The sequence below is a fragment of the Callithrix jacchus genome, chromosome 17 (genome assembly GCF_049354715.1).
Source record: "Callithrix jacchus isolate 240 chromosome 17, calJac240_pri, whole genome shotgun sequence".
In the NCBI taxonomy this organism is placed as follows: domain Eukaryota; kingdom Metazoa; phylum Chordata; class Mammalia; order Primates; family Cebidae; genus Callithrix; species Callithrix jacchus.
In genome coordinates, this window is record NC_133518.1 from 74,730,387 (window position 1) to 74,739,398 (window position 9,012).

At 48.5% G+C, this 9,012-nt stretch overlaps 1 protein-coding gene across 2 annotated transcripts in view; it reads right to left on the reverse strand.

The window, feature by feature from the left end:
• The window catches only part of DCLK3 (doublecortin like kinase 3), a 97,159-nt gene extending 90,587 nt beyond the window's left edge, over positions 1 to 6,572 (reverse strand). Inside the window, exons 1-2 of one of the 2 annotated variants that reach the window (XM_078354577.1) lie at positions 6,251 to 6,572; positions 816 to 903 (exon numbers count right to left, since the gene is read on the reverse strand). The gene's annotated coding sequence lies outside the window, so the exon portion shown is untranslated. Of the gene's footprint in view, positions 1 to 790; positions 904 to 6,250 lie in introns of both variants that reach the window. The other variant, XM_078354576.1, reaches the window with a different exon arrangement.
• Positions 6,573 to 9,012: the final 2,440 nt, after the last annotated feature.

Genomic DNA, 9,012 nt, shown 5'->3' on the forward strand with positions numbered 1-9,012 from the left:
AGGCTCTGAGTACACAAAGGCGGACTGAGTGGTATAACAGACTTTAGAGACTCAAAAAGCTGAGGGTGGGAGGGGCTAGAGATTTTAAAAGGCTACACATTAGGTACAATGTACACTACAGGAGTGATGGGTGCACTGAAATCTCAGAATTTATCACTATATAATTCATCCATGTAACAAAAAAACACTGATACCCCCAAAGCTATTGAAATGAAATTTTTTTGAAAAGGAAGAGAGGAGAGGAATTGCCCTTCGAACCACAACCCACAGTGTCAATCACAGACTCCCGATATGTTCCAGGTACACTCTGTATCTCAACCCTTTGTATTCCTACAGCCTAATGAAGCACACAGATTTTCAATAAAATGAAAATAATATTAGAATAATTGGATGATTTAGAAAGTTTAGGACTACCTGGGGGATTTTGGAAAAGTGACTATAGATACACAGATGAAATTATAGATCATCTAGTGGTCTTTTCCCGGACACCTTCGCTCTTGCCTGTCAATCATTTTGACTCTGGCCAGGAAGTTATGCAGTAAGAAAATGCAAATGGGCAGAGAAGCAAAGGAGCCTCCGTTTCCTTCTTTGTGAAACAAGTAAGAATCAAATAAAGCTTGTCTGTTATTAAAAAATAAATAAATAATTAAGGTGGTTTGTTCCTTGACAACTGCCAACCATCGGGGATGGTGTCAAGATGTTTTAACTATATTACCTTGAATGTAGTGTGTTAAGGCCAGAAGCAGATTACTAGAGAAATGGGAAATAATTCTACAGTTATTTTACTCACAGGTCCCTGGGAGAACACAGCATACCATGCAGGGAAGCTCAGGCGAAGCTCCAGGCTGATCGTGAGGCAGAGGGAGAAAAGGCACATGTGGGCAGGTGTCTTTATTGTGGTTTCTGGGGGAAGGAATACATGAGGCAGGATAAGCAAGCTAGTTTGCCTAGTTTGAGTCATTCCAAAATTAGCTAGTTGTAATAATTTCTGGGGCATGGGGGTTGTCACTAGTCACCTGATACCTGGCCCTGGTGTTATTAGGTCAGGGGTAGAGCAGTCCAGGTGTATGGTGGTCCTGAGTGTCACAGTATAGAAGAGGAGATGGCTGGGGATGTGGGTTTAATTGGATGCTCAAGACAGAGAATTGACCAGCCTCTAGCCAGGGCCTCAACTCCGGATCAAGACAGCATTTTTAGAAAACCAGAACACTCAAGGTCCTAGTTTCTGTGGCCTTATGGATTTTTTTTTCTCACAGAATATGTACTAAGGAGCAGCTAGAGGCAGGCATCCTGGAGAAAAAAATCAGAAAAGGGGTATATCAATTATTAATTATTTGGATTAAAAGTCCATTGAGGGTATTCCAGTTGCTATGGCTGCATAACAAACTACCCCAAAACACAGTGGCTTATTTTGCTTACAGATCTGCCATTCAGGTAGGGCTCAGTGAGAACACCTTGTCTTGATTCCTTTTTACATCATGAGGGACAGCCCAAGGGCCAGGGGCTAGAGCCATCGAAAGTCCTGATCACTTGTGTGTCTAATGGTCGATGCTGGCTGACGCCTTAGCTGGAGTTGTTGGCTAAAACATCTACTTGTGGACTCTCCATATGGCTACTTGGGCTCCCTTTTAATATGGTGGCTGGGTTCTCCAAGAACCTTGTGATAAGAAATATCGTAAATAATCTAAATATCTATCAACATGAGATATGTTACATATATGGTTGAAAGCTATATCACTTTTTGTGACCTACCCTTGGAAATAATGCAGTTTTCCTTCTGCTGTATTCTATTCCTTAGGTTAGTAACAAAGCCCCACTCAGGTTCAAGGGGAGGGGAAATAGACTCCATCGTTTTTTTTTTAAGACGGGGTTTCACCATGTTGGTCAGGCTGGTCTTGAACTCCCGACCTCAGGTGATCCACCCACCTTGGCCTCCAAAGTGCCTGGATTACAGGCGTGAGCCATCACGTCCGGCCTAGACTCCATCTCTTGATGAGGAGTGTAAAAGTGCTGGGACAGCATGTGGACTAGAAATATTGCCGTGTCTGTTTTTGGAAAATACAGTCTGCCTCAGGGGATGGGGAGCAAAGGAAAAATGAGGTGGGCGGTGTCTCTGAGGTGAGAGAAGAGAGTAGGGGCGTGACTAAGCTTGGCTGCAAAGAGCCTGGGAGAGGAAGCAGGCAAGCGATGCCTGCCTGTGGTGGAGAGCAAGCCGGAGACGCTGGCGAGCAGCAAGGCGCTGTCACGGCCTGCTTGGCAGTTGTCACCTTTCTTTAGCGGCATCTGTGCTGGGTGCTGCTTAGGACTGATGATGCCAGGGTGTGGTGGGGCAGGTAAAAAATGTGCCTGAAGTTGCAGGAGTCAGTGGCACCGGATGCAGCATCAGATCCCAGACAGAGTGTCCTGGGCTCAGTCTTGGCTGGCAGGAGGGGCAAATCTGGGAGCTATCATGGGCACGGTGGGGCAGCAAATAAAATCCCTGTTATTGGTACAGGGCTAGGGAGGTGTGGAGCAGTGCACTAGAAGCTGGTGAGGAAAGGGCACGTTGCTTAATGTCTCTGACCTCAGTTTCCACATCTGAAAAGTGGATATTGCCTACTTTTCAGGGTTACCAGGGAGATGAAGTACAAGGATATCTGAGACATTTGGTTACAAATGCCAGTTAGCGGAGACTCCACACAGAGGCCATGATCGCTATGCTTGGATTCTCACGAGCCTTCTCAAAGGTAAAGGAACTAAGTGCCAAGTTTTTGGCCAGAAATAGACTTATTCCCAGGTGTTAACATCATCTTGCCATATTAATTCCTGGGAGCATTTACAGGGAAGGCAACAGAGTCTGAGAGGGGAGATGATCCACTTCTTGATTTGAGCCTGACAGAGCTCAGAGCCTCCCACTCACAGCAGAGGACCTGCAGAATGGGTTTCCCAGAGAAACCAGTTCTCTCTTGCTGCAAGGGAGATGCCTCTATTTGGAGCTAAGACTGACACACAGCCCCAGATTCAGGCTGGGAAACGGCCAGGAGCCTTGTTCTTTCCTCCTCCCCATTGGCCTCCCCCTGTTCTCTTTGATCACCCCAGGTCCCTTCTCAGAGCTCAGCTCAGGTGGCCTGGCCCCTCACCCATCTTCCCCAGGGCAGAGGACTTGCTGAGACAGGGAACAAAGGAGGCCGCCCTCAAACGCTGACAGTCTCAGATGCACCCACTCGAGTGCACACTCCTGGCCCTGATTCTGTGTTAAGCTGTGAGCCAAAAATACGTCTCATCTAGACGGGAAAATGTGTCTAGAATAGCAATGTCTGCACCCACACACACACACACACACACACACCCCACCAGCCCCACCAAACTTTGGACTGTACACTAGGCCTGACAAGCAGCAGGTGCTCCACTCCCAGCCTTGCCCTCTTTTTTCTCCTGCCTTCTGCCCCTCAGGGCCAGCTGTAAGTTCACTTTGGAAGTCTGCAGAGCTGGTTCAAGGACTCCAAAGAATTCTTTTTGAGGATCCTCTGGTTCTCTTACTCCCTCAGAAACAGAGGTCCAATTCAATTCAACAAACATTGAAAACAATTTAATAAACATTGGAGAAAAAAATGAGCACCTACTGCGCAGACCAGGCCTCTGCTTAATACCAGGACAGGCCACTAGGGCTTTCGCTAGAGGAGCACAGCCCCACAGAGCTTTCTGGGCAACGAGGATGTTCTAAACCTGGGCCATCCAACACAGTAACTGCTAGCCACACATTGCTACACTGCACTTAAAACGTGGCTAGTGCCACTGAGGAGCCAAACTGTCCGTTTAATTTTATTTTTAATTGTCACAGGTGTCCAGTTACTGCTACGTTGGAGAATGCAGGCTAGATGGAGGCAGGTGAGTGCACAAGAGCTCTCTTCACCTTCCACTCCAAAGTCCTGCAACAGAGGCCTCAAGACCACATGCTGGGGGGCAGGAGAGTGGGGGTTAGGGAAGGCTTCTTGGAGGTGGTGTTCTGGCCAAAAGGGATTAAGGGAGGGAGAGGACTTCCGCAGGGGAGTCTAGGTGGGAAAGAGACTTCCAGGCAGACAGTAGTACTATCTCCAGGGAGCTGTTAGGAAAGGGGGAGGCTGGTACATCAGTTCCTTAGGGGTAAAGGGGGTGAAGTGGGACATGAGGCTGGACTGGCAGGTTGAGGAAAGCATTGACTCTCAGGCCACCCCTGCGGGCACTCTGCTGCCTTTGAGCAATGAAACGACGCAGTTGAGCTGAGCTTTAGAAGCAGGCAGTTATGTCTAAGACAAATAAGGGGGAAAGCTGGGCAGCCCTGGGAGGTAGGCGCCATGACCCAAGCAACAGGGAATGAAGACCTGAGTCGGGATAGAGGTAAGGATTTGGGAAGGGCAGTGTGAGTGTGCCCTTGAGGCCACTCCTAGCACCTTCCTCTCTGTCTTGCATCCCAAGCACCCAGGTAAGTTTCAGACAATAAAGGGAAGTCAAAGCACACAGTGTCTGATAAATGTTTACTGGGAGGACAGATGAAATGGAGCAATCTCTTAGGTATGATGATTGGTTAGACTTAGCCACAGGGATGAAACAGGGATAGAGATTCATTCCCTTGAACTCTAGAGAGCTCTTGAGTGCTTACTAAGGGCTGCACCTATAGGTGTGGGGGATGTGGCAGAAAACAGCCCAAGCCCTATCCTGGGTGAGATCACAGCCTCGCTGAGGGAGGCAATCAGCTTCTGAGGCTCCTGATTGAATCGAGGATAACCCCTAATGAAATCTGAGAAGTCAGGAAGAAAAGCTGCAGGTGGGGCAGAGGATTATTTAAGGCATGCCAAGTTCAGTATGCCAGTGAGACATCAGGGTGGAGAGGCCCAGCTGGTCCTCAGAATAGGTGCTGGGGCAACAATATTTGCTTGTGATGTCCTGAGCACAGTGCAGAAACTGAGGGAGCAGAAGAGGTAGAGATGTCCAGGGAGTAGAACCAGAAATGGAGGCAGAGGGCAGTGCCCACACACAGCCTTCAGGCTCCCCGTCACATCACGGGCTCTGGTCTCTGTGATTGCCTCGTGGGGCTAATGGACTCAACCAAACCCATTCTCCTTTAAGTGTTGCTCAAAAACGCCATCTTTTCCCATGATATGAGCTAAGCTGTGTTCCCCAAAATTCATATGCGAAGTCCTAACCCCCAGTACCTCAGAATGTGACTCTACTTGGAAAGAGTCTCTAAAGAGGTCATTAAGTTAAATGAAGTCATTAGGGATGGGCCTAATCCAATATGGCTGGTGTCCTTACAAAAGGAAATTAGGACACAGACAGGTTGAAGGAGACCATGAGAAAACACAGGGAGGAGACAGGCACCTCCCGGCAGAGGAGAAGGCCTCACAAGAAATTAAACCTGCCGCTGCCCTGATCGTGGGCGTCCAGCCTCACCACCATAAGAAAATCACTTTCTGCTGTTTGAGCCACCCAGTCTGCTCAGTGCATTGTGTGGAAGCCCTAGCAAACTAACACACCTGGCCACTGCTCGGTGGGTGCCTTAGGCAAGGAAGCCTCTAATCCTCTTCTCCTTCTGCCAAACAGACAGCCCCCTCCCCACGGAGCAGAACTTCTCCCCCTTCCCCACCGGACCCCACTCCCACTCACCTACTCTCATCCTGACAGGGGCAATAGAAGGATTTTTAGAGCCCTTCAGGTTTCAGTCTCCCACTTTACTTTTTAAAATATCTCCTATGATCTGGGTAGACAAAACAGTGTGTGTCCCTTGGCAAAACTCCTTCTTAAATGTATTTCCAGATTGTAGTTCGCGTGTACTACACTGCAGGGGCTTTGACTCCACCTGAACGCCCCCAGGGAGCCTGTGCATTACTTTTTTGCCTTTTAATTAAATGCAAAGAAGAAACAGAAGGATAAGAAATTCAGCCCAGGGGTTGGGGAAGGATAACATGGGGAGAAATGCCAGATATAGTATGCACCTAAAGTTAAATAAATAAATTTTTTAAAAAATATTTGCAAACGATGTATCTAACACACACACACAAAAAAAAGAAATTCAGCCGCATGCATCCTCTTCCTCTGTACTCCAGCCCCCAAAACACACACACACACACACACACACACACACCGACAGTGCATGTGTCCCCTTTCCCTGGCAAGTGTCTTCTCATTCAAAAGCTGTGCCCTTGGGACCCAGGCCACCTTCTACCTCCTCCAGCACACACAGCCTGACGGTCCAGCATCTCTCAGTCCCAAGCCCACGTCTCCCTGACCTGACCTGGGGTCCTAAGAGCTGAGTTCCGACGAACCAGGAGAGTTGGTGATCAAGGGCATCAGTCCTGCAGCTGGCTCCGAGGACTCTGGACTCCTGTTTGGCATCAGGCGCACCAAGTCCCAGGATGGCAGGCTGCATCTTCTGCCTTTCGTCCCGCTGTTCTGACATCCCGACACCCCAGCCAGAGGGGATCCCTGTTTTCCCCCTGGCCCTGACTGATGGAATGTGTTCTCTCTCCCGGGTCCATGACGGGGCGTAGTTTTTAGAGCAAGAATTTCCCCGGCGCCACGCCCCCTCCCATCTCTCTCCATCCGGGAGATTCAACGGTTTATGTTTGAATTTCGCAGGCGCGGGAAGAAACTAAAAGTCAATCACTCCAGCGGAAGTTCTAAGGAACCCCTTTCATTGGCCCAGGGTCTTAGAGAAGGTGGGAGTTCCTCCGAGGATAAATGTTCGTGCCCACACACCTGGCTGGATTTCCCCTCTGGAATCCCCTTCCACACCCTTCGTGGAAGCCTTCCTCCTCTTCTCCTTTCCTTCTCTTTTCTCTACCTAAATAAAATCACCTTTCTGCAACACTTTTTCGGTCCGATATTCACTTTGTGAGCACACGGTGCCACTGAAGAGACCCCACCACGTATTCTTTAAGAGGTTGGAGGCCAAGAACCCACAACGATCACCGGCGTCCAAGAAAAAACCCGGTTACATGACCAAGCTCTGAGTGAAGTTGAAAAAGTCACCAACTTGATCGGTAGTTCTGCAAACCCCCCTCCCCTGTGAACTTAGGAATATCCATGCAAGGGACTCTTTCTCTTCCTTGGATCCGACTAAGCCCTGTGTTGTCCCAGGGGTCCCTCTCTAAGGCCGACAGGACGGGACAGTGGGAAAGAATCCCTGACAGTGGGTTCACTATCATGCCTCTCACCGAGGAAAATGGACTTTGGGGGCAGCTCAGCCTGCAGCTGACAGGTAACAGCTGTGCGGCAGCCCCACCTCCCTCCCACTGGCAAATTAGCACCTGCCAGGCCTGAGGTCAAGTAGCCAAAGGACTCTGGATCATTGGAAGCAAGTTGACATCTGCTTGAAGGAAAACTGAAAGAAGAAAAGTGATAGAAGAAAGGTATTCTTATCCTCAAGAAAACGTCTGTCCTCTCTATTTCTGAACAGTTCAAGCAAACTTACCAATGACCTGCCTGGGCTACCACTGGAGTGGAGGTCCCAGGGGACAGAGCTAGACAGAGCTCTCAGGGCCTCAGTTTCCATCTGCCTAGTGAATGTACTAAGGACATCTCTCTCTTGGGGTTGTTGTGAGTATTCATGCAGGGCCAGTCCCTGTCTGCACCAGTACCCAAGGACTCATCCCAGTATGACAGCTGTTACACCTGGAAGAAGTCAGGGAAGGAAGCAGGGGGATGCCATTAGTTCCAAGACTCAAGGGCCAGGATGCTCTCATGGAGTGAAATGGGAAGTGTAAAGCCAACATTACCAAGAGCAAGACACATTACTGGTATGGGGAAAATGAGGGAGGCCCTGTCTCCTTCAGTTCATCATAGCTGCTACTAACCCGCTCCTGTCCCAGCTGATAGGGTATCTGAGAAGATGGGTGATTCTTTTCCTTCTAAGCCATTACATTATAGTGTGTGGGGGCCTTTCTTGTCCATCTTTTCTCCATCATGATTTGGTAATAGCGAAAAGGAGAGAAAGTGGGCAGAAACTGATACACTTTACTTGAAGTATAACAAAAGAATGTTTGCTCAGCTCTGTCCTGACCCTCAGGAGTGGTCACAAAGCTAACTGGATTCAGCTTTCTGCAAGGTAGGTGCAGCTCTCCCGATGCCTCCAGAAACTCAGGAGTTATTCTGGTTCTCTTCCCCCTTCCCACTCCCTAACCTTAAAATGATGACTCCAAAAATCACAGACTGGCCTACATTTTCCCTGAAACAGCTGTCCTACAGAATCACTAAAACTTGAGTTAAAAATAGTTTCAGTCTCTAAAAGAAGGCTGGGTCCCTGGAACAAAGCCCTCTTAGAAAAGCTCCCACCTCCACAGAGGGCACGCAAAGCTGCTACGCGTGGCCCAGGCCTCCTCGTCGATCCTGACTCTCTCTGCCACCGTGGAAACAGAACCTGCCTGAAATCTTTTCACATTCTTGGTCCATCTATGAAACAGAAGTAAGACGGAGGGAGAACAATGCAATTACAACCAAGCTACAGTGTGTGCCATTATTTCCATTTTATAAACTCCCAAAGGAGCTCAGAGAATTTAAGTAAGGTGTCTGAATTCACAGTATGAGAAGCCAAATTTTAATCTTAGATCTTACTCCAAAAATACTGTGATGACAGTACCCTATTCCCCATTGCAGCCCATCCCCCCAAAATGTCCTATCAGATATTCAGGTCACATCATCCATGAGAAGAGTTAAGATGCCTGAGCCTTAAACAGAGGACATAAAGTTCTTAACAGGGCTAGAATTCTGCAGCATCAGGCTTCTAAACAGCAACCCACCTCAAGAACGCCTGGTACCTTGCTGATGGCTTCTCCCTCCTCCTTACTGAGTAGAGAAATGTATTTTCCTGGGTGGTGGGTGGGAGTAAGGTTCAGCTGTCTGTTGTTGGCAGGCCTGATTTCTCTGCTACCAAAAGGAATTAGAATCTATCAGGTTAAACGCATTTTCCAGTGAACTCTTCTCAAGCTTTGCACTATTATGATGGTTGTTGGGGGAAGGGGGGAGATGGCGCCTCATGTGCCCACCTGGGCTTTTGTT